Raw genomic sequence first — 24666 nt, 5'->3', positions numbered from 1 at the left:
TATGCACAATGTTCTATCCTGCACATCACAGTCCCCTTAACAGCAGTCATTTTCCCAAAAGGCCACAGCAGAGTAACAGTCGACTTGTTAAGAGAAAAGAATGAGGGGAAGGAAGCACAGAGAGAAGCCAAGATGAGATGCACTTGGGATCCATGGAGACAGACAAAGAGAAAGACAGGGAAGGGAAGAGAGTTTTAGAGAGAAAACAGACCACTCCTCTTGATTTGTGACATCTCCCTCCTTTGTAGTTGTGAATGCCCTGGAGTGGCGGAATTACTGTCCTTCTTCAAATGAGATGCTAGCCTTCATTACAAATAAAACCAATAGTTCAATGAAGGTCTCTTTCCCCGCCACCCCAAACAATTTCCCCAAACTCCAGCTTAGAGTCAACTTGTTCTAGTTCATCCTTCTAGCAAACAACCAACTGTGCTCACCTTACACATTTCTCATTTAATTGAGAGGGACTCTGTGATTGGAATTTGTCCACAAGGCCACAGAAGGCCTCTCTCAGCCCCTTGTCCTCAATGGCTCCCTGACGTTTAGTTTGCTTTCTGAGCCTATCAACTCATCTCTACAATCGGCACTGCCTTTCTTCAAGGCCCTATTTTTCAAATTGTACTAGCAATAAAAATCTGTTGCCCACACGGAACAACTATAACTATATAGAAGCATTCACTATCTAGTGCATAAAATGCACTCTTTTTAAAAAATAGTATTTTATTTTTGATGTCCCTTGTTGCTGACTACACTGAATTGGTTGGCTCATCCATCAATCAAGCATTTATTTACTATACAGATGACGACTGAGAGGCTTGTGCCTTGATTTTGGAAACAGAACCAAGTTTAAATTTTAGCTCCATAATTTAATGGTTTGGGGAAATTCAGCAAGTAATCTAAATTTTTTAAGCCAATGTTTCCATGTTGTCAAATAAGGATAGAAATAGCTATGTGATAAAGATGTTGTAAAGATTAAATAACTTTGAAAATACGGAGAGGCATATGTTACTGCTCAACAAATGTTATTTGCTCTGTGTTTTTATCCACTATGGCACTGAAAAATAAAAAGACATAGATCCTACTCCTGGAGAATCTTAAAAACTAAAAGGGGATGCAGGTCACATTATATAAACAATTACAATACAGAACAAAGGTGTCAGAGAAAGAAAGAACAATGCTGTCTGCAAAGGGAGAGACTGGATTTTGTTAGAGGCTCCCAGAAGAAGATACAGGGCACACAGCGTTTAAACTGAACTGGCTTATTACGAATGGGTATGATTTTGAGGTTTGAGGTACAATTAGTGGAAATTTAAAAGTACAATCCAAACACTGGGTGGAGCTGGAATAGGATAATGATGGTGAAGACCACAGCTATGATGGATGGATGGACAGTGATAATATCAATCGTGACGACGTCAAACATTCAGCATTTATTTATGTTTCCCTTAGCCAAGCACTCCGTCCACATTCAATTGCTTTAACAATCCAGGGAGGGAACGGAGATGCAGAGATGGTAAGGAACTTGCTCATGGTCACAGAGGTACAGAGGCTAATCGTTGTACCCAAACGGTCCCTGACACTGCACATTGGCCCGCTGCAGCAAACTACCCCTCTGCCTAAAATCACAGAGGCAAGCAAAGCCCAAGATTTGTTGGGACAATAATATATCACTCACAAATTAAAAACTTCAACCTTTAAATTACTGATAAAGTATGTATCACATCCCAGTATTATCTTATTTGATAATGAAGGCAAAATTCTCTTCAACAGAATTGACAGGACATACTTCATTCTTTCTGTTTCAAAATCAATTCAATATCGAAGGGGGTACCAACCCCCGCCCCCAAACGGAGAAAAGCTCCACTTAACAAGCTTTCTTAGTATGTATTTTTCTCACTTTGAATTTGAAAAATATTCCCAAGAATGGAAATGCAGATTTGACTAATGTATTAAGCCTAATGGAGAGGACTTCAGAGGTGATAATGTTGTTTTGTAAAAAAAAAAAAAAAAATTAAATACAGAGCTTTAAAAAATCTTGTTTTTGGGGGGTGGGGGTACACCCTCGTATTTTCTTTGGAACTTGAATACACTTTCAGATAACCCTGCACTATTACACAAGAGAGCTGCATGCAGATTCATGTAATACAGTGTGTTCACAATGTAAAGCCTCACCGAGGTTGGAGTGGAGGCAAAGGCAGGAAGAGAGGAGTTCTGAAAAAGAGAAGAAGGGAGACAGTGGGGAGGGAGAAAAAGCGGGATCAGAAGAGCAAAAGCAAAGACCTGTCAATTATCCAGTAGATGGCATGGAAATCTTGGAAAATTTGATGGTGGGGTGGGGCTTGGTCCTAGTTCTCTTGGACCAAATGTGTGCGCTGACAACTGCATCGACCTTCTAGGATTCAAGGCATCTCTAAGAGCCCAGAGTTCTCAGTTAAAAAATATACACAATTGTTCTAATTCCAAAGCCCTGAAGCCCATTAGACCATCACGACTGAACATTTTTATATCATGCCTAAAAATGCTCTGTTAGGACAGCTATCTTTCATATATTTCTAGTAAATGATAGATCTGACTCATGAGTGAAAACTCTCCTGAAATGTACGGTAATTCCAAGAAGGAAATGGTTGCCAAAAAAGAAAAAAAATGTCCGTCCTCACCTTTTTCAGCCGAAGCCAGAATTATTCTCTCTTCTAATGCTCCAGGATGTTGTTTATGAAAGTTAGTATGGAACCTATTGAATCTATCATTTTCCGACATTCAAAAGGTGATGGTCGGACAAGCAATCTCATCCCCCACGCTCCAGCCTGACCAAGCACACAATACTTCAGTGCAGCTTCTTATGAAACAAACAGTCCTGGTGGCATTGTTGGGCAAGCACTGAATTGCTAACCACAAGGTCAGAGGTTCAAACCCACAAGGCCCTCCAAGGGAGGAAGATGAGACTGGTTGGTCCTGTAAAGATAAACATCTTCCCAAACTATGTGGGGTGGGTGTCAGTCAGAATTGACTCAATGGGAGTGGGTTTGTTGTTTTGTTTTATTTTATTTTTAATAAAATAACTTAAGGTAGCATGAAACTTAATATACCAGATGTAATTATTAGTTTCACTTATAAAACTAGAAAGTTATTCACTCATACATCCATTTGATGATCAAACGTACCTTCATTTTGGGAATGCATGATACTGGTCTGTCAGTTGCACAGTCAACCCCATCCAATCCAAAGGAATTACTTAAGGAATTTATGGTACAAAATGAAAATCTCTTTTTAAAAATCATGACATTAATTTTAAAATACATAATTGTGAAAATAAATTCTGCAAAGTGTTGTAATAATTTCGACTACATAACACATTAGAGCCTGGCAGTTTAAAGTGGGGGAATGGGCAGCATGAATCCTACTCTGACCACAAATGTAACTACAGACAGGCCGACCCTGCAACCGCGCAACCCTCACCAGTACACCTCTGCCACTTACAGACCGGCCTGTGCTTCCTGAGCAAACCAGTGCAACTTCACAAGAGCATTACAAAATACATGGTCCTGCCTTGAGCTTAGTTTGTCTTCAAGTGATTAGAACCATTTTTTAAAAGTTTATGGGGAAATAATGAAAGCATTTGGGGTCTTCTGAAAGAAAACTACACTGTGAACACATTTCATTGTCAGAAACAAAGCTATCGATTTTTAAATTTTGTGGTTTTTATCCCATAATAAATGCAAACTGTGTCTTTTCCAGAAGTATTTGTGGAGTAATTAGAAGAGAAGCCACCTCCCCAAACTCCCATCCCCCCAAATCCTAAAAACATGAAAAATGTCATTTCCTTTAACTCCACTAGAGGGTAGTCTCTCAAAACGAGGGCTGGAGTCATGGATTTAGCCTGCTTTTGACCTGTTGATAAATTAATCCTCATGTTCCATTCTTCTCAACAAGATGTTTCTCTAATTAAGGTTGTAAAATATGCATTATTTAAATTTTTGTCTATTAATTTGTAAGGGTGTGTGTGTGTGTGTGTGTGTGTGTGTGTGCGCGCATTTCCTCAAAAACACACACCACTATGCCTTTCCGTTTTCTTTTTCAAATTTCTGGCAATTAAAAATTCTTTCACAGAGGTGGGTATTATAATGTAATGTATATGTCTCCTCAGAGTTAACAGTTCTAAGAATAGAAAATAATCATTTATGAGATTTTAATTTATTACTGTTTAACTATTACTCCCGAATGGAACACATGCACCCAAATATTCCTACACCTGTGTCAGTTTATGCATGGCTGACAGACTGGTTATATCACGAGATGTGAATGATTACAATTGAAAATTTATATATTTATATGTGTATATGTATATATATTATATATATCCCCTCGAATGTCAGTGTTGGGAACCGTGGCAATTGAGGCAAGTGTGTTTCATTTTAATACAAAATCTGGTCGATCTCGATAAGAAATGTCATTTCTCCAAAAATAAAAATAATAAAAGTGTTACTGACCAGCCAGCACAGAAGCTAGACCCGACCAGGGCCTGTCCAGGGGACTGAATGCCCCGAGGGAAAGGCATCTGAAACAACCCGGTGGGTCCTGAACTTCACAGAGAGGACACCGGAGGCTCTGAGTTCCCAAGAGGTGTGTTTAATATTTCGGAAATCCTTCTTAGGATTATGCCCTCCCTATCCCCAGAGAGCAGACACGGCTCCTGGGAGTGGCTGCAAATCCTGAAAATGAGCGAACTTGTCCTAATTCCCAATTCTCCCCTGGGAGGGGCTGGGGGAGAGGCAGAAAAGGATGCCCAGGAAAATCGGCGAGCCTGTTCCCATGCGCTCGCATCCCCAGCAGCAGTGTCATAGAACAGACAGGCTGCTCCAGCCAACCAGGCGGGAGCAGCTGCGAGCGTTACGTCTTGGCAGTCTGAAGCGATTGGCTCCTCTCTGGGGAGTGGAGGGCGTTCGGTTATTAATGACCGCCGAGCAGGCAGCACCATGTCAGTGTGACAACTGATCGGGTGAACGATGCACCGCTAACCACCATGGAAACCAAGCCAGGGCCAGCCAGCTCGCAGGATCTCTCCACGCCGGACTGAGAGCCTCAGCCTGCGCCCAGAGGAAGAGTTCTGCATAAGCACGGGAACCTGCACCGCCCGCCCGCCCGCCTGCCTGCCTGCCTGCCTGCCTCTCCCTTTCCAATCCGGAGATCGAATCGCAGGCATGTGTGCACATTCTTAGTGTGTGGTGGTGTGTACTTTTTCTCACACACTCGTCTGCACCTCTGTACACCTGGGCAAAAACACAACCATGTGATTATCTCAAGTAAAGAAACTGAGGCATCGGGCGCGCAGAGAGATAGAGAGAGAGAGATCCACTGGAAGGTGGTGGAGCGTCGAAACTGCCGAAACTGCCGGGGTCAGGTAAGTTTAAAATCACATTATCTATATTTAAATGTGCTCAATTTCTGGTTGAGTTGATAGCTTTTTCTTTTCTTTCTTCCTTTTTTAACTATCTGCACATTTCCCTTTGATGTCTCCTTCCTATGTGAATTCTCAGAGCGTTTTCCATGTTACTTTTGAGAAGAAATGTCGATGCAGTCGCCGTCTGGTTCTGGGCATGCCTGGCTGTGTTTGTGAGATTCTCCAACATGCATTTTACTAGCTTGAACGCCCATCAGGAGGATGTAAGTGGGAGAGAAAAAGCCGTGTTGGGGGGGAGGAGAGAGAGAGGAGGGAGAGAAAAGAGAAGGGGATGGTGGGAGGGAAGAGGAGAGAGAGAAAACGCTCCTTCCTCCCATCATTTCTAATGAAAAGCAAATCCACACTCTCTGGTGTTTTCGGTCCCCACAGAGTGGGCATTTCCTCCCCTTTCACCCGCTGCATGGATGCAGGCAAGTGGCGTTGCCTGTCCAAAGCTGAGCCACTAAGCTGAGTGGTGGAATGAGCACATCGCGGGCAGCTATTGAATTTCTGCCAGGCTACATTTTAGGGATTGGGGTAAATGACTTCCCTTTAATAACATCCCCCTGTCCAGTCTGATTGCGAATGAAGCTGAGCTGACACACACTAGGTAAAAGGACCCCTTGAACCAGAAGCATTCTAATCTTCTCTGGTAATTAACGGGATCACAGCTGGATGGCTTTAAGGAACATTTCCTATTTAAGAAGACAGTTGATTCAAACCAAGGGCTATATTCCCTTTGCTGTTGTTATTGAGCTAGATGGCTTAATTCCACTCTAATTTATTCATTTTTAACAATATGTCCTTGTTGCTGTGCCTCTAATTTTGGTGAAAGCGGGCTATCCATGAGTAGAGCCTTCCTAATCTACTGAATAGGGGGTAAAGGAAAAATAAAATGGGACAGAAGTATGCATTTAGCATATCTACCTAACTAGCAGTGTGTGCTGGTACTACGAATATTACTCATCTTCTTTAATGCTCCTCTTTAGTTGCAGAAGGAATGCCTTTGAGACAGAATTACTCTCAGTAAACTCCAGGAGCATCCATGCACTGATGATTCATGGAATACAGTGCGGGTTAATTTATACTTCCAACCTTGTAAAAAGCAAGCCAGCTACTTAGAATATGCTTTAAGACAGACAATTTAGGATGTTCTTGGAAATGTGTGCTACCCCCCCTTAACGGGTCCTTCAAAGGCATGAATGCAAACCTTGCTATTTGCATCCAGTCTCCTGCAGCTCGCTCCCCTCCTTTCCCTTGGTTCAGCTACCAAATAGTTCAGGGGATCAGCTGCTTTGAATCAGTGCTATTATTTGTTTCCTCAACTGTGATTTCAGAGTTATTATTATTGGTGTCCTGGCTCATAATATGAGCCCAAACCAAAAGACGGTAACCAGTCATCTAGAGCCTACCACTTCCCATACATGTGTCAAAAAATGAGTCACTTTACAATATGTAATGAAGAAGTCAATTAATTCCAGCGACCTTTGCAAACGATGACAATAAAGCAGCTCTGACAATATGCCACTGGCTTCGATTTTCCCTCTGTAAAATGAACAAGTTTAAGAAGCGGTTTCCTGCTCCGAGTGAAAAATGAAAGGTGCTGAAGCATTAGCTAGCAGTATTGGCAGGCTTGCTCGCTCTGCCTCAAATGCCACATGAAATCTATAGAAAAAACAAAATGATTCATTGCGAAGAGGAAACGGTGTTTTATTTGCTCTTGTGCTATTCATTAGAAGCCCTGCTTTGGCCACAGAACAACAGATCTGCTATTTTGAGATGCCTCCTAAGTTCCTAAAGGAGAGAAAAGGCTAATTCAACCTCCTGATTTCAAACTCTGGTATGATAATGTAGCATTGCAGTATTGATTTCCGTTTTCTTTAGATCTTTTCAGGGTGGGGTGTGGGTGGGGAGGTTTTTCCTACCAAAGACACCGATCTGAAATCTTACTCGACCTATTTTAAATTACAATCAATGACACCTAAGAAGAGGGATTCATTCCCTCACCTAAGTGAAGCACATGCATATCTTGTGGATTAGAGGGATCAGTAATATGCCCACTGGACTCAGAGAGGCAGGCCCTCTGGGCCATCTTCAAGGAGAACTGCTGGGCTCTGGGACTCCATCAGGACCTACCAGGTGATGGACAGACAGGCATGCCTGGAGGTCTTCACCACGGTCTCCCCGATCAAGTAGCTAAGACCAGGAACATTAGCTTTCTGGCCAGACAAGCTTCAGAGGACTGTATCTTCCGGGTGTCATTCATCTCTGGCATCATGCTGAGTTGAAATGCTGATGAGTAGGTGGGATTTCTCTATGGTGGTGACTGTATTCTGTCAATGGCTTAATAAAAGGACTCAAGAGAAAGGTGATCAACTTATGTTTTCATAAGCCATCCTCTGTTGCACTTTATCCTTTTTACACCATGTACTTTGGCCAAAAAAAAAAAAATAGGTTTGACGGTTTATGTTTTTCTCCCCCAGTCTGATTTTTTTCCCCCTGGTTAAAATATCTATGTAGAGTGACATTTGGGATATTTGTTCCAGATGAATTAAGGTGATCAGAAAGGCCTGCCATCTCAGTTAATGGAACCACACACACACACACACACACACACACACCCCTGTAATTTAAATGCTATTGCTTAATTTGCATACCCTGAAGATGGTCAGTGAGGAAATATTTGCTGGTGAACCTGAAGGAGACCATGCAGAGGAAGCTAACAGCGTGCTACAAACGGGTCTCTGTTTCTAGCCTCCACAGGATGTTCCCAAAGACCTTAAAATAACTTGCCTCCAGCCCCCGTGGAGATACACTGGGCACATATGCAGCCCACCGAGATACGGGCCTGCTTGTGGAGGCTGAGCTACTTCACTATCACTCCGTGGGGCGTGCAGTGAAATAAGGCAGGTAAACACCAGGCAATACAGCAGCAGCGCTGAGTGTCAGTGTGGATGAAGATGAAACTCTGACACTGGCTATGCAACCGGTACTTGGAAAAGATTGGAGCTGAGGAACATGGGTCCTTCAAAGAGCTCAAGGAATCCCTCCCCCACTCTCCTAGGATGAGTCGGTCTGTCCAGAGGACACCCAGAAAGGCCCCCATAGAACAAGATCACCATTATTTTTTCGGGCAGGAGATAAAAGGATGTTGAATTCTCATATGAAGAAAGTAGGTGGTGCCAGAGGATGCGAAGGAGTAACTGGGAAATCAAAATGTTTGCGTTAATTTGATGGGACAGTTGGAAGGACATTTCGATAGATACTATCTAGGGGTCCTTGAGTACGGGATTCACAAAAGAGAGAAAGGATGGGTGTGCGTCCAGTAATTGTGAAAATACATGTGTGGATGCAGAACTGACTAATGGGATGGCCACTAATGGGATGGCCACTGACTAAATGGGATTCACTGGCAAGTACAGTCTCTACGTTTCTCCTGGCAACTGCGGGAACTCATTTGTGGGCCATGATCTAAGAGGGGTTTGTTGCTTTGCTTCGCTTTGCTCATCTGTTTGTTTTAAAGTGTCATAATTCAAAAGCACTGAGACAACTTCAGCATCAAGGACTCCAGAAAGGACAGATGTTTTTATCTGAGAGGAAGAATTTAGAGTTGAAAAGAAATTTTATTAGCTCATTTCACAGGTCAAGAAACTGAGTCAGGCCAAAAGGTTTGCTTTTTTCCCAAAAACCATATAGCTATAGACTGGAGAAATCTAGGGCTGAACCCCATCATAGACTCCATTCAGCACTCCTTTACGGGCCTAACTCTGCAAAATAGCAAAGATAATCTTTAACCAAAAAAATAAAGGAAACCTTAAGAGATATGTGCTGATGTCAAAACAGAATAGGAATGGTTATCTAGAGAATCAAGTATTCTGAAAGCAGAAACGTACTTTCAATAATAGGAAGCAGTAACAATGTAATTCAACACCCATATATTTCAAACCCATAATTTATCTCTTGGATCTAGTCCACTATACTCTGTTATGAGTCATAAAAATGAGAGCTGTGCTCTGTTTTAAAGCATCTCGATCATAACGCTGCTATTTCACCGACGGGATTCAACTCCTCATCGTCTATGATATGTTCTAAGTGTTTCTAGGAATTCTAAAAAGACTTTCCATGCGCATTCTTACTTTGTTTCACTACATACCTTCCACTCACTCACCAGTTCTCTTGTTATATGACAGCTCAAACTTACAGTTGACCTATTTTCCTCATGAATGACCCGCATCTAGTAGTGACACGCACCGAGATGTAACCGAGAGCAGCACTGGCTGTGATGGGTAAGGTCATGTGTCAACTTGTCTGGGGATTGGCTCTCAGTAGTTTGCCAGGTATGTAATGATATACTTTGGCAGTTACATAACAATGTAGTCATTCTCCATCTTTTGTGATCTGATGTGGTTATCCTCCATTTTACATAACACCGATTTTCTGCATATCAACCTGGGATTTGGCACCCAGCCATGTTTACAAGTGAGGCGAGGCTGCAAATAAATATGTGGAGGTATTTACATATACTCTCTTTACATGGTGTCTATACCCAAGAGCCCTACTGTGCTTATGCACCTCACTGGGAAACAGTACGTATGTTCTCGAGATAACACTCCTCCTGTCCCTCTCCCCTTCCGTTTTGTTCCTCATTCTCCCTGACTTTTCATTTCCAAACATACCACGAGAGCCTCTGGTGGTAACAGTCAATCACCGCCACCCACTGCTGTGGCGTCTCTTCTGACTCATGCCTTGCTGGGTGTGTCAGAGTAAGACTGTGCTCCATCGGGTGTCTAGTGGCTGTTTTTTCAGAAATAAATGCCCAGGCCTTTCCCCCACAATGACTTTAGGTAGACTTGAACCCTCAACCTTTTGGCTAGCAGACAAATATTAATGGTTTGTAGACAATGGCAGCTCTCCTTAATTTCACTGCCCTCTATTTTTATTCTTGGCAAATGTCTCCATCTATAAATACACACTCTAAAATTAGTTTAACATATTACTTGGTAAGTAAGAAGGAAACACACAAGTGAACATAATCGCTGTGAATATTTGTTTAGAGTTATATTGATGACAAAGCACCTTTTAAGACGATGTCCTTTATTCCCCCAGACAGTCTGGTGAGGGAGTTAAAATGATTATCTTTTTCTTTTTTTTCTTCAAGATTGAAGAATACAATTCTGTGAGGTTAGACACTTGCCGTTGCCAGTGAACGAATCTGAGAAGAGCTAGTCTCCTGCCTCCGGAGACTCGGGAAGACCCTGGCAGTACATGGAGACATCGTCTCAGGCACATGAACAGAAAGGGCAAGCTAGCCCTCACCATGAGTCCTTTCCGACTCATGGTGATCACGAGGGCAGAGCAGAAAAGCTTCACAGGGCTTCCGAGCCTGTAAATCCTGAGGGAGCAGACAGCCTGCTCATCTTTCGCTGTGAAGAGCTGTTGGTTGTGAGTCGCTGGCCTTGAGATTAGCAGCTCAAAGTTGAACCCACTACTACATAGCAGGGGCAACTTGGTGCTTTATAAATCATTAGTATATAACCATCCCCCCCACCTTTTTTTCCTGAACTACCACTCAACACTTTTCCAAATTCTCCATTCTGTACTATCCACACCATATCTTGATGAATTTTTTGTGAATAAAAATCTGCATTCCTTAATTTATGGCACTGCTAATGTTATGCCTGAGTTAAATCAGACAAACACAACCAAGAGCTATTTTGGGGGGGGAAAATGAATGTTGCTCTACCTACTCATCCATATGTTTGTCTGACAGCCTTAGCACTTTGATAAGCAGATACTTGGCAAAGGTCTGAAATATTTGGTACAATGTGATGAGTAAATTACCCAAGGGGTTTTCAGGTGGCTGGAAAATTATGGAAAAAAAAATCCTCAAAATGACAAGCACCACCGAAGGATAAAAGGCAACTTTCTTCACATCTCTTTCCTGGTTGGCCTGCTTGGGCCTAATGACATGCTAAACAAACAAACAACAACAACACAAACAAAAGCAAGGTAACTGATTGCTGCTCACATGGTGCTGCATGCGTTGCGTTGGCTGCAGTCCTTACAGAAGCAAACCTCCGTCTTCTTCTATGGAGCTCTCTTCTATGGAGCTACAGGGGAGGTTTGAACCACCAGCCTTTTAGTTAATGGCTTCTTATAAAGCACTAGTGCCACCAGGGGCTGGTGTCACAGTGAACAAGCCTAAAATGCTTCAAGAGAAAGATTTCAAATTGGATGTAAAATTTATTCATATTGCTCTGAGGAGCCTTTCCAGGGGAGATTTTTGCCCTTGTAAAGTAAGAGAGTCCTTGGAAAGAAATGAAAATCCCTAAAATGCTTCTTCTAAAGATGGTAATGTCAAACTTTCTCTTTCAAAGGTGAAGCCTTCTACAGAAAACCAGCCACTCTGTTCAGAGAAGGAGTGTAAAAATCAACATTTTGCTTTTTTTGTTCAGAGAAGGAGTGTAAAAATCAACATTTTGCTTTTTTGCATCAAAAAGACCCACTGAATCCCCCAAAGGCCAACTGCATCAATTAAAGGCTTAGCCTCAACAGGCAACACTTTCTACACACAGAGGCCTGAAACCCAGAGGACCTAATTCCCTGAGGAGTCAGACCACAGACAGTGCTTGCTGCTGTGTACAAAGTGGGGCTCTGGAACAGGAGAGTGTTTTCCCCCAGGATCCAGCCAGAAGGGAAGCAACAGACTTCAGGCAGGCTACACACTCCCAGCTTTTGCCAAAGACCCTCACCAATAGCATTCAACTACTTTGACTTCAGCAAATATGAACGAAACCTACTGTTCACTGAATTAGAGAGGATTTATTTGAGCGTGTTTTATATTGGTCTCTAATAATATTAAATTTAATTCTAAAATAACTATAAAAAGATAAGGGAAATAAATTGGTGTATTCATTTCAATGAAGTAAAAATGTCCTGTAATATCTATACCACTTCATAAGGTTTAAAGGTCAAGAGATTTAAATCACACTCTCAATTAATTTCCAGTTTACCTTTGTTAAGAAGAAGTAAAAACACTTCAAATCTCAAAAAAATACATGTCACAAGCAGGTACATATATGACAGGTATTCTTCATGTTGGCCTTCGTGTCATGAGAATGTTTTCTCTGTCACCAAGTTCAGAAGCCTAAGTAACACTGGTCTTGTCATTACTTAGTAGCAGTGATTTTGAACTCTGTTGGAGTCTCTTTTGAATAAAACTCAGTTAGTCACTCCAAACTCAATCTCGCCACCTTCGAGTTGATTCTGACGCACAGTTACCCTAAAGGACAGGGTTCAACTTCCCCTTTGGGTTGCCAAGACTGTAACTCTTTATAAGAGTAGAAAGCCCCATCTTTCTTCCTAAGAACCTAGTGGTTTTGAACAGCTGACCTTGTGGTTAGCAGCCCAATGCATAATCTACATCACCAGGGCTTCAGTCACTAAGAAACTCCCAAAACAGTGGGCATTCAACATCTGTAGAACACTTGGGACCAAAATGACCTTTACTGAAATTTCAATCATTGCAGGAATGAATGTCAGTGTACACCCAGACAAATATTATTTTTATTTTTACAAAGGCCAAGGAGTTCACAGTCTTACAATCTACCTGCCTAAATAATTGAGAACAAGGCTAGAAAAGGCAAAAAAAGTCTAGGTTATAACCTGGTATCATTGATGAGAAAGTACAACAGGGATAGAAATGCAAACTGATGGTCTTGGCTGTTGGTCAATCAGTTCTCAGTAAGTGACCTCCTCCAAGGGTTATCAGAGGAGTCCCTCAACTTGACTGTCCTACACAGAGAAGGCGGAATATAAAATGAAGTCCACAGTGTTACTCCGGTGAGTAGAAATGGGGTTCGGATGACTGAGCCCCAACCCCCAAAGTCCTTTTCATCAGGAAGGCTGTTACTCTGTTATTTGACAACTGAAAACAAAAATTGATTTTATGATAATAAAAGGTCAAACTATCTATGCAACACAGATCACTTGAACCATGTAAGAAATAAAGACAGGACCATTTTCATTTAAATTTTACATTATTTTTTCTCTACTTATATAGTCATCTAGATAGCCAGGAGAAGGAGGAGATGGGAACAGTGGGGTGATGCACAGGTTTCTTTAATACTTACTGTAACCCAGACCCTGGTGCAGCTATTTCTATGCCTCCTCTCTTTAACTTCACACATCCATAAGGAAACCAATACTTAGCATTTGTCCAACTTCAGAGGGCTGCAGGATTGTAAAGTGACCCCAGAAAGCCTGACTCCCAAGCTCTTTCTATTCAAACCCATCCTGGTGATGCCTCTCACGGCATATACATCTTAGAATCAGTGGAACTTCTCTCTCTTTGGAGGAGCATTTAACTTTTCTATGCAGAACCACTCAACAACAGGATCATTTTATATGTTTAAGGACCACGACAAAGATCAGAAATATTATACAATAATTAGTCAAACTTGATAATGTTACCATGTAGTGCAATGTAATTAGTATAATTACTATTTCATGAATAATATGATGAAGACAATACACTTCAACCTATCTAAGTGAAAGGATTTCTTATGGGGTTTTTTCTTAAACATTCAGCCCTTAAAAAAAAATCTTTGTATATTCAGAAGTGAAAAGTATATTAAGAAAAGGATGACAGCTTAATTCCAAAAGGTCTTATGAACAGCTAAGATTTTTATCATTTCTTAGGGAAGGAAGTCAGTAAAGAAATAAAGATTTTCTTTACTATAATTATCCCACAAATTGAACAAGTGGAGCAATATTTACAGCCATCCTTTCACTGTTGAACGTGTCTTACCAGAGTTGGGATATATTTGAAGATTTATTTATATTTTTCTATATTTTGCACACCTAGGAGGAATGATGACAACTTCAATCTGCCATTAAGACTTTGTCCTCTCTAGAATGGTAACTCCCCCTCTAGCGCCCACATAAATCCTCCACCTCTTGCGCAGACCACATTCAACATGATTATTAAGGAACATGACAATAGACTCAACATTTGATTGTTTAATTTTATTGATCACATGGATATAATTGAGACAAGTTAAGGACTTGAAGTAACAGGCATTCTAGAGGAAGATAAAAACCATTATATATAGCAACATTTCACACCACACTTTGTTATAGTGATTTCATATGGTCAGTTTTCATTTAACCCAAATAAGTAGTTTTCAGAACTCTATACAACTCTTCAGAAATTTAGCAATAGACTCAAAATATACTAAAGAAATTTTACTGAAAGCACTACAGCCAACCCCGTCACCCATGCCTTTTATTAAATCAACAATTCCCAGGGGTGACCTGATACACTCTGGTTCACATATAAATTAATATTCAGATGATTCAATCGGGCTTGACTTCTAGTGCACCCTTCACAGATGCTCTCTAATGATGAAGATGAAAGTCTAGTTATGAAGATAAGTAAGGTATTTGATTGTGAGACAGTAGTAAATTTGCTGAACGTTAGCAGGGAAGCGTATGAGGAAGACATAAAAGAACCACAGTTTAGTGAATAAGAAACGATTGCCCAATTTCGAACAACTCAGTAGGCCTGTGCCACCTGCAATTTTGATGTTTCTTGTCCTGTTTAACAGACAATACTTAGTGTGGCATTATAAAAATTAGTTCCAAACAGATCGATTTTAAATAAAAGCAAGGTGCTGATATTCAAACAGATGTGTTACTACTATGCTAAAGCAATAGGTATACTTGGTTATTAACCCAATTCAAGGCTGGGGCTTTCTTCTCTGTATGATCATGTTTAATTATAAATCAATGTGCTGCTATGCATTTTACTTGAGACTTCGAAAGCAGAGGTAGTCTAAGAAAATATTACATTAATCGTGATTCATTTAGACATAACTTCCCACTGTCATTCAATCCATAAGCATTGTCCACAGACACATTCAGTCAATGAACAGAACCATGAGATATTGAAAGGGAGAATGGGTAACCCAGGGTGAGAGAGAGACAGAGAAAGTGTGTGTGTGTGTGCAATTGCCTATCTGAAAGAATTCCATCCTTTGGTATTTTTTGTAGTACTACATTTTAAAAGTATAGATAGGTACCTTTGTAGTTCACATGCTTCATATTCAGCATCTATTTTCTTTATTTGTATACACTCAAGCAAGGCTTCTTAAGTGTGCTGGTGATGACCTGCATCAAATTCACTTGAGTTCTTATTTTTAATGTAGAAAATCTAAGAGTGGTACCTAAGAATCCCTAGTGGTTTTTGTTTGTTTGTTTGCATAAAAGTGTAGAATTAGTGGATAAAGATTCAAGATCATTATCTTTGTCCATTGTCTTCCAGTTATGTTTAGGTCTAGTAAAAACTGCAATTTATAATGAACAGCTAATTGCTTGAATTTACAGACAATGTGCATAGTCAGTAGACAATATTGTCTTTTTCCTAAGAGAAGATGGATGACAGGATGTGCCTAAATGAGTTCAGGAGTTATTATAAGGGACCAGAGTCAGGTTGTGTACACTGAGCACTGGGAGTGTAGTGAGCTGCACAATGAGCTGTTCAAACCCACGGGGAGACAGATGAGAATGTGTACTCCTGTAAAGATTTCAGGGTTGGGAAATCCCCAGGCACAGCTCTACTATCTTATAGGGTTGCTAGACATTTTTCAGAATCTACTCGATGGTAGTGGTTTTTATTCTGAGCACCCCTGTCATTTCCTGGCTCTCAAGTGAGGTCTGTTGAATGGTAGTGTATCTGTCCTTGGGGAAGCTTGTAACACTTATGAGTAAGACCCCCTTTGCCTCTGTCTTCATGTGCTCTTATTTCAAATATGATTCTAGATTTCATGTGGTGTTTCACTGAAGGTCACCGAAAACCGCTGCTAAAATCACGCATGAAGAGGTTACAGACACTGCCTGTTGATTTGCTCTCAGACCACACAAGCAGCCAGAATGGGAATAACAGAATCGCTAAACGGGTAGAGATTTTACAAATATTAAGTTACTCGCTCAAAATGATGGCACTGCTTGAAGGCATAACTGCATAGACAACAGGTAACTGGATCTTAGCCCAGCACACCGACTGTGAACAAAGAGCTTCAAAGCATTTGGAGCAGGGCTTCTATTAAGCCGTCCCTTCTTTGAAGCACCATGATGCCAACAAATCCCAAACTCAGCCTCTAGAGAAGTGCTTTATGTGTGGAGAGTCCATAGTTGTACGAACCCTTCACTACTGGGGTTGGGAGTTGGGCTGCTAACCACAAAATCAGTAGTTCAAAACCACCAGCCCCTCTGAGGAGGAAAGATGAAGTTTTCTGCTCCTGTTAAGATTTACAGCCAAGGGGCAGTTCTACCCTTTTCTGGAGAATGCTTGTCAGTCAGAATTGACGAGATGGCACTGAGTTTTTGGTTTTAATCTGGCAAAACTTGGTTCACTGATCACCCCATTACTTTTCAAAATGCCTCTTAGATTCGTTATGTTTGTTTTTTTAATTGACAGTAAAGTACTTGCTTCTGCTGATGTTCTGCATTAATTTTGTTAATTACTTGGGACTGGGATTGTGAATGTATGCCCAAAAATGATTTTAGCAGAATTCTTCAATTGTATTTTCATTCACGCAATTAAGACTTGAGGAATTATTATATGAAAACTGATACATAAAAATATGGAGCTATCGTACTCAAAATAGAGAGAAAATGAATAATCCAGCTTCTCTGGGCTGCTCCTTGAAACATGTATTCTCTTCCTAGGCATTCCATCCAATTAAAAAGGCGCCAAGCCCATTGTGCCCTAATCCCTAACAGAATGCTTTGTCTTTGAAAGAATAAATGTCATATCAAACTGCCTTTTGAAAACGTTATCTTTCCAAAAGAATGCATAGCGTAGACCAATGAGCATTCTAGGCCCAGAGTTGCTAAACTAGAATTTGAAGTTACTCATGATAATATGGTCCCTTAAGACCATGGAATGCTCATTTATCATGGTGATGTTTCGGACACCATTTTTATTTTGATCTCATTGGAAAAAGCTTTCTTGAGGATGCTAATGAGTCAAGTTTAAGTTATATATTAATAATCTCAGTAAGACTTTATTTCTCCCCACAAGGTCATACAGCCCACGCAGTTAACCGCCCTGTCTCAGTTTGCTGGTGTGGCTGTGACAAAAATGACCACCAGTCAGTGGTTTTGGAGAACAGAAATTTATTTTCTCACTTTCTAGAGCAGCGGTTCTCAGCCTGTGGGTCACGACCCCTTTGGGGGTCAAACAACCCTTTCATGGTGTCGTCTGATTCATAACAGTAGCAAAATTATAGTTATGAAGTAGCAATGAAAAGAATTTGATGGTTGGGGGGGCACCACATGAAGAACTGTGTTAAAGGGTCGCGGCATTAGGAAGGTTGAGAACCACTGGTCTAGAGGCTACGAAGTCATTCAGGATCTCAATTGTGCCAATTCTTTCTAAGAGCCATTTTTTCTAATTCCTGGGGTTTGTCATCAGTTCTTGATATTACCTTGATTGCAGAATATCCACATGTGGCATCTGTCCCGCCATTGTGTGTGTCCCTGCATCTAATCTGCCCTCTTATAGGACACCACATAGAAGTGATTAGGTTTAGGGTGCTCCCTACTCCATTAAGATTTAATACAAATAATAAAAGAAAGACCTATTTCCAAACACAGACATACTTATAGATACTGTAGGATGTGGGCGAAAGGCGGGGATTCGAGGCTGACAGAGTGGAACTGCCCCTGTGAGTTTCCCAGACTGTCACTCTTTACCGGAGTAGCAAGCCCTGGCTTTCTTCTATGGTAACAATGGTGGTTTTGAACTGCTGACCTCGAAGTTAGCAGACCAATTTGTAGACACTATACTATCAGGGTTCCATAGTCAATACATAAAGTGCCCTGTTTCACCAAGTTAAAACAATAGTGAAAATTGGTAAGTTAGAGTTATGAATTATAGCTCTACATCTCTTTCCAACATCAACTTAGAACAAGCATGTACATGTGGGTACAGCCAAACCCACAAAACCAGCAATAATTTTTAACCATTTGCCAACTGTTAATAGGCCTCACCAGATTGGAAAGATTACAGTTAAGTCTAGCCATGCCTACTTAATGTAGTTTCCGGTGACTCTTCCTCAAAGATGCTGAGCTGCTAAGCACAGGGCCACAGTTTGAAGGCCCAGCATTCTGTAAGAGAAAGATGAGGCTTTCTGTTACCGGAAAGACTGGCCATCTCAGAAACCCACAAGGAGACTTTTTCTCTCTCCTGTAGGGCAGAGACGAGTTGGAATCAGCTTGATGGCAATGAGTTTGGTTTTGAGAAGAGGCTATACCATACGAGGGGCTTCAAAAAGTATGTGGAAAATGGAATTCAGATAAAATAGATTTTTCCGTGAATTTTTGAGGTTCTCCTGTATAACTGTGAGGCACACAGTAACAATTATTTTCATAAAAAATGCTTGGGGAAAATTTTTCTAGGGAAACAGAAGATCTATTTGGATCTGACATTTTCCCCTTTTCCTGTATCTCCACCTGCAAATGAAAGTTAAGCCACAAAATGCGTTGTTATGATCAATATTGGGTTTATTATTAACTTGGTAGTGTTTAACATTTATTGAACACTTTCTGTGTCCAGGGAACTCTGTTGGCATGTTGCTCATTCAAGATGTTTGGAGCTCAAGCCCACCAATCAATCAATCAACCGATAAACATATAAATAGATAGATAGTTAAAAACAAGGCTGTCTCATCCAGTAAAGATTTATAGTCTCCGAAGCCCTGCAGAGGGCCTCTACTCTGTCCAAAAAATGTTGAATTGCGTAGGAACTGACTCAATGGCAGTGGATTTGGTTCTTGTTTTTTAGATTCCTGTCTGTCTGTCTGGGTTATGTATTACGCGGCTAACCCAGAGTTTAGCAGTTTAAACTTACCAGCTTCTCTTAGGGAGAAAGATGAGGATTTCTGATCCCATAAAGATGTACAGCCTCAGAAACCCACAGGGGCCCTTTTATGCAGTCCTAATGGTCACTGTGAGTAGGAATTGACTTGACAGCTAGAAGCATGTTTGGTTTGGTTTTTTGTTTGTTTTTATTTTTATGTGGGTGGGGATGTTGTATTTTTTTGCACTGTCTTTTTAATGCATTAATATTCACAACTCCCTTAGGAAATGGGTATTTTGCCCATCTTTTAATAGATGAGGAAACAGTGGCATGGCAGTGGTAGGTGAAGGACCAGTGTCCACATCTGTCCTTAAAGTCTTTGCTCTGAATAAGTAGACTTCCTCTAAAGAACAAGACACTGAGAGAGTGCCAGGGAGCGAAGGTAAACTAGAGCAGCGTGCATTTGCTACCGGAGGAGTCTTGAAGTGTGGGACGAAGAGGGGATTTTGAAAGTGATATATTTACCATACGTTTTGTGGGGAAAGGTCCCTAAGCACAACGCCCCTTGAGTTTCTGGGGCTTGAGACTATATTCAGGCAACTCTTGTCAAAGCCCAATTTGCTTGAGTCTCTGCTATTGCTCAAGGTCGTCACTTTCTTCGTCCAGACACGCACCTCCGTGCCTCCACGCTTCACACGTGGTGCAGTTTGCGGGGGCTGGCTGTGAAGAAAGCCAGCTCGGGAGAGAGACCAAGGACGGCAGTTCCTTCTCTGCCCCCTCCCTGGCCCATTTTCAAATAAATGTCCAGGTCTGGGAAATCACAATCCAACATCATTTTAGGAAACAAAAACAATTCCTGGTGTCGTCTGCTTTAGAGATTTACCAAGCACTATGTTTTGTTCCAGAAATGTTCAGATGTCTCCAGCTAGTGCCCCAAGGTTTCCTAGGTTAGAATCAACGTGCTCTCAGTTTAGTAATTAATACTATCATTTCTATCTCATCTGATATCCCCTCCCCCCACTTTTTTTTCTTTTTTGGTTCATATGTTTTTCTTTTGTTTTTGTTTTCTAACCTTTAAGAAAAAAAGGCTAAAGAAAGAGCCTAAAAAAACATGGGGGAAGGGGAAGATTTTAGTAAGGATGAAAAAGGTCGGTGTCTTGCCAAAAGGCTGCAAGGGAGGAGACATGAATGTACTCTTAGTAAGCTGGACTGCTTACCACATTAAAAGTGCACACAGAAATAGCAAGCCTTTCTTTACACTGGGATCAGGAGTCAAACCTCTCTGAATGAGAGTCTTGACATGTAAAACATTGAAGAAGAAAGGAACGTGGAGCGGGGGTGAGGGTTGGCCTTAAACAAAACCCAATCAAACGCCCTACAATTGAGTTAATTCTGTCGCACAGTGGTCCCACAGGACACAGGAGAACTGACCCTGTGGGTTTCTGATGCTGTAGATCTTTGTGGGAGCTGAGAGCCCCCTCTTTCTCCTAAGGAGCTGCAGGGGGGTGCACACTGTCAACCTCTGGCTTAGCCACACCCCTCACAACCCACTACGTCATCAGGGCTCCCTGAGACACAAGACAGAAAGAAAAATAAAAAGATGGGGCTAGCGATACACTAGCTCGTAGGAGGAGAAGTAGCGGGTCCAGCACGGGGTTCCACTTGCCACAGCAAGGAAAGCAGAGGTGTCCCCATACACCTCCAGCAGCTTCCAGGGGAGACCACTGTTTATTTCCACAGGAAACAGATCATGGAGACAAACATTTATTCATCTCTATAAATTTGCAAATACATATTTGACAGAAAAAACAAGAGGAAGATGATCACAAAACCACTTAAGGTGCCCTTTAAAAATTAATTTGATTCTTCTCCGTGAGATAACCCAAAGAATCTGTGTCAATATGCTGAAAAAATTACCAAACAGATGTCAAATAACCTTCATTTTGCAACAGTAAACTTCTATGAATCTGACATCTCGTTATTCCAGTTACAATCCTGTATGAAATTCAGAAACTCGGAAATTATGCAGCCAGAAGAATGGAATACTAATTCCAGACAGCAGTGCTGAAAGGAGCAGATGAGAACAAAACACGACGAAAGTATATAAATTGACCAAATGAGACTGCATATGTCACCATCTTCCATGACAACGGAAACTTATTGACTGACAATTTACATCTGGTTTCCTCTCTTTTTCTGCAAATCACAAAAATGGGTTGCTGTGGCAACTGCCACATACTATTCAGCTTGCCGGGAGAGAAAAAAAAAACACACCTCTCTGAGTACCTTCTGAGATACAAATACAGTATATGTTTTTATTGTTGCCCCCCCCCTCCCCGCCCCCGGAGAACAAATCTCCTGACAGCAGGTCTATTTTCTCATCGCTTTAAAAATGGGCTTGCTTTCTGTCGTTTGCATTTATATGATGTATACTACCAATTTATGCAAATGGAGGAAAGGGAAAAAAATTCATACAAATATAAAAGAGATGGATACACAGTGCCTGAGTCAAATGAATGTGATAGGACCATTGTCTTTTATGCTATCCTCACTTTTATCATCCACAGCGTTTTCAGCCAATTTAAGTCCCCTGATCTATGTAGCAAATCGATGAGTGGTACTCCCAGGACTACACTGTGAGCACAACCCTCAAAGCACCAGCATGGTCCGTTTGTTTTTCTACACCAAACATAAGAGAATGGTGTGGACCGCCCCCCACCCCCGCAAAAAAAAAAACGCCAAAGACCAAACTCACTGCTATCAAGTTGTTTCTGTTTGTAGTGATCCAATAGGACAGGGCAGACCTGTCCCTGGGGGTTTCCAAGACTGTAACTCTTTATGGAGGTAGAAAGTTTTGTCTTTCTCTTGTGGAGTGGCTGCTGATTTTGAACTTCTGACTTTTCTTAGCAGCCCAATGTTTAACCACTAGACTACCAGGGTCTCAACAACTTAAATGAAGAGCACTGCATTTTGAGGAAGGGATCGAATAAGGCAAGGGTCAGTAAGGTGTGTCTCACAAAGGCTCAAGAAAGAGCCTATAAAATGTGGGGGAAGGGGAGGATTTTATTAAGGATGAAAAAGGTCGGTGTCTTGCCAAAAGGCTGCAAGGGAGGAGACATGAATGTACTCTTAGTAAGCTGGACTGCTTACCACATTAAAAGTGCACACAGAAATAGCAAGTCTTTCTTCACACTGGGATCAAGAGTCAAACCTCTCCGAATGAGAGTCTTGACATGTAAAACATTGAAGAAGAAAGGAAAGGAGGAGCTGTGGTGAGGATTGGCCTCAGACAAAACCCAGAAGGCAACATTGTATGTGAGGTGCCAGAGCCTTGAATGCAGATGAGGGTCCTGGCACAGATCTTGGAGGCGGGAGAGCCTGACTCTACGCTTGTACTTGTCCTGCCCCATTTAATCATTCCAAGATGGAGAATGAACACACATAGAACTCCCGCCAACCCTCTCCCCCTCCCATTTTTCCTTGGGCAGTAAGAGAACAATCAATTTAAAAATAATTGGAGAAATTTCTGTTTTGTTCAGAAAAGTAAAGGAAAACATTAATCCAACAACACTACATAGAATCATTTGCTTAATAGCATTTCTAATGTTGTGAATTTATTCAATCTACTCCTTTCTATATTAGAATGCAAAAACAATTACTCTGGATGTAAATCCTCGAAAACAATCAAAGTTTCTATTAAATCAAAGAAGAGACAGTTAAGCTGCAGTGTGATTTGCAGATTCTCATGAATAGACAATACTTAGAATGTTTCTTCCTAGAATGTGGAAAAGAAAATGTCATACAAAAAAACCCCACTGCCATGCAGTCCATTGTGACTCAGCGAGACCCAGCTGGACAGAGTAGAACTGCCCCTGTGGGTTTCCAAGGCTGTAACTCTCTCCACGATGGAAAGCCTCATCTTCCGCTGAGGAGTGTGGCTGGTGGTTTCAAACTGCTGACCCTGTAGTACCAGAGCTTCTCTTGTGAAAAGGAAAGGTGGTAGAAATGGAGTTCCTTCCTTGTTTCCCTCCCTCTAGCACTTGCTCCTTTTCTTCTTGTCTCCCTAGATTCAGAATACAAAAGAGAAATCTTTTTAAAACTGAATTTATTGTCCAAACATTGACATATGTGAAGATAGGAATCTGTATTACTATACACTATCAGCCCTACAAGAGGGAGAAACTTTCATCATTTTTGATGAACAGTTTACATTCAACTCATCAGCCACAGGGGAGCAAGGATAGTCTCAACCTCTTAGGTCCTTTATCTCTGAAAAAAAAGTCCCTTGGTTCATTTTTCTTTGGGATGCTTACTTTAATACTCTTTAGAAACTCAAAACATGCAATACATAAGAATAATCTGTGCACAGGCAACCGACCTTTGTTGTATTGCCCTTTGTCTACATCAGAAGAAAGACGAAGCTTTCTCATCCCAGAAGAGTCAGTCTTGAAAGCCCGTGGGGCAATTCGACCCTGTCCTGGAAGGTCACTCTGGGTGGAAAGTGACTTGATGTTCATTACTGTCTAAATCAAATTACTAAAACCTCTATTCTTTCATTGAAGAGCTTCTGGAGTAGTCATCAGAAATGTGAGGCTCACTAAATGTGGCACCTGCTCTGATTCAATGTCAAGGCCGCTGATTTGTTGTTTCAAATCTAGTAAACAATACTATTTATCAGATAATAACAAACTCCCAAGATTTATTTGCAACAGTTAGAGGTCTACAGAAAACCACTGTGCTGCTCACTAGGAAGCTCGGAGACATACCAGGGGGTACCCCCCTCCCCTGTAAAAAAAGAAAAGACAACGGAATTGAGCTGGGCGAGGTGCCGTTTTCATAGTAGGCACTTTTCCACTAGGTGACCATCTAGCAACTTTCTCTGAGCTCGTGCACCCTGTGGTGTTGCCTGGAAAGTTTCTCTCTAGCCACAGTGAAATTTTTCATAAAAGCAGTCTTACTCAAACCTTGTTTTTTTGTGTGTGATGACTGGTTTAAGAGAGCAGCGTGCAGCTGTGAAATTTTCTTTCCTGCTCAGGAAAAATGCCACCGGAACGGTTGTGATGCTGAACCCAGCTTACAAAGACAGCGCTAGGGAAACCTCAAGTGTATGAGTGCTTTTCTCCTTTCAAAAAGGCGAAATGTTGATTGATGACAAACCCCAATCTGGACGTTCAGCACCTTCTGGAATGGACAAAAATGTCAAAAGTGCATTTGGAGTTCAGGCCACCAGGTCAGACTGTTCATCAAGCTTTCTTGTTGGAAGTTCTGGAAGGATTGCGTAACAGAGTGTGACAAAAAAGGCCTGATTTGTGGCAGATGGGAGACTGGTTTTGCCACCATGACAATGCACCTGCTCACGCAGTCATCT

General features: G+C 41.4%; 2 protein-coding genes across 2 annotated transcripts in view; one reads left to right on the top strand and one right to left on the bottom strand.

The window, feature by feature from the left end:
- IMMP2L (inner mitochondrial membrane peptidase subunit 2) overlaps positions 1-24666 on the bottom strand; it is a 1081477-nt gene that overhangs the window by 519643 nt on the left and 537168 nt on the right. The gene's annotated exons all lie outside the window — the stretch shown is intronic.
- The window catches only part of LRRN3 (leucine rich repeat neuronal 3), a 45878-nt gene continuing 26198 nt past the window's right edge, over positions 4987-24666 (top strand). The window contains exon 1 of the mRNA XM_004702582.2: positions 4987-5395. The gene's annotated coding sequence lies outside the window, so the exon portion shown is untranslated. The remainder of the gene's footprint in view (positions 5396-24666) is intronic.

Source organism: Echinops telfairi, unplaced genomic scaffold (genome assembly GCF_000313985.2).
Source record: "Echinops telfairi isolate 266 unplaced genomic scaffold, ASM31398v2 ScPeMD7_23;HRSCAF=83, whole genome shotgun sequence".
Taxonomy (NCBI): domain Eukaryota; kingdom Metazoa; phylum Chordata; class Mammalia; order Afrosoricida; family Tenrecidae; genus Echinops; species Echinops telfairi.
This window is presented reverse-complemented; position numbering and strand designations above follow the sequence as displayed.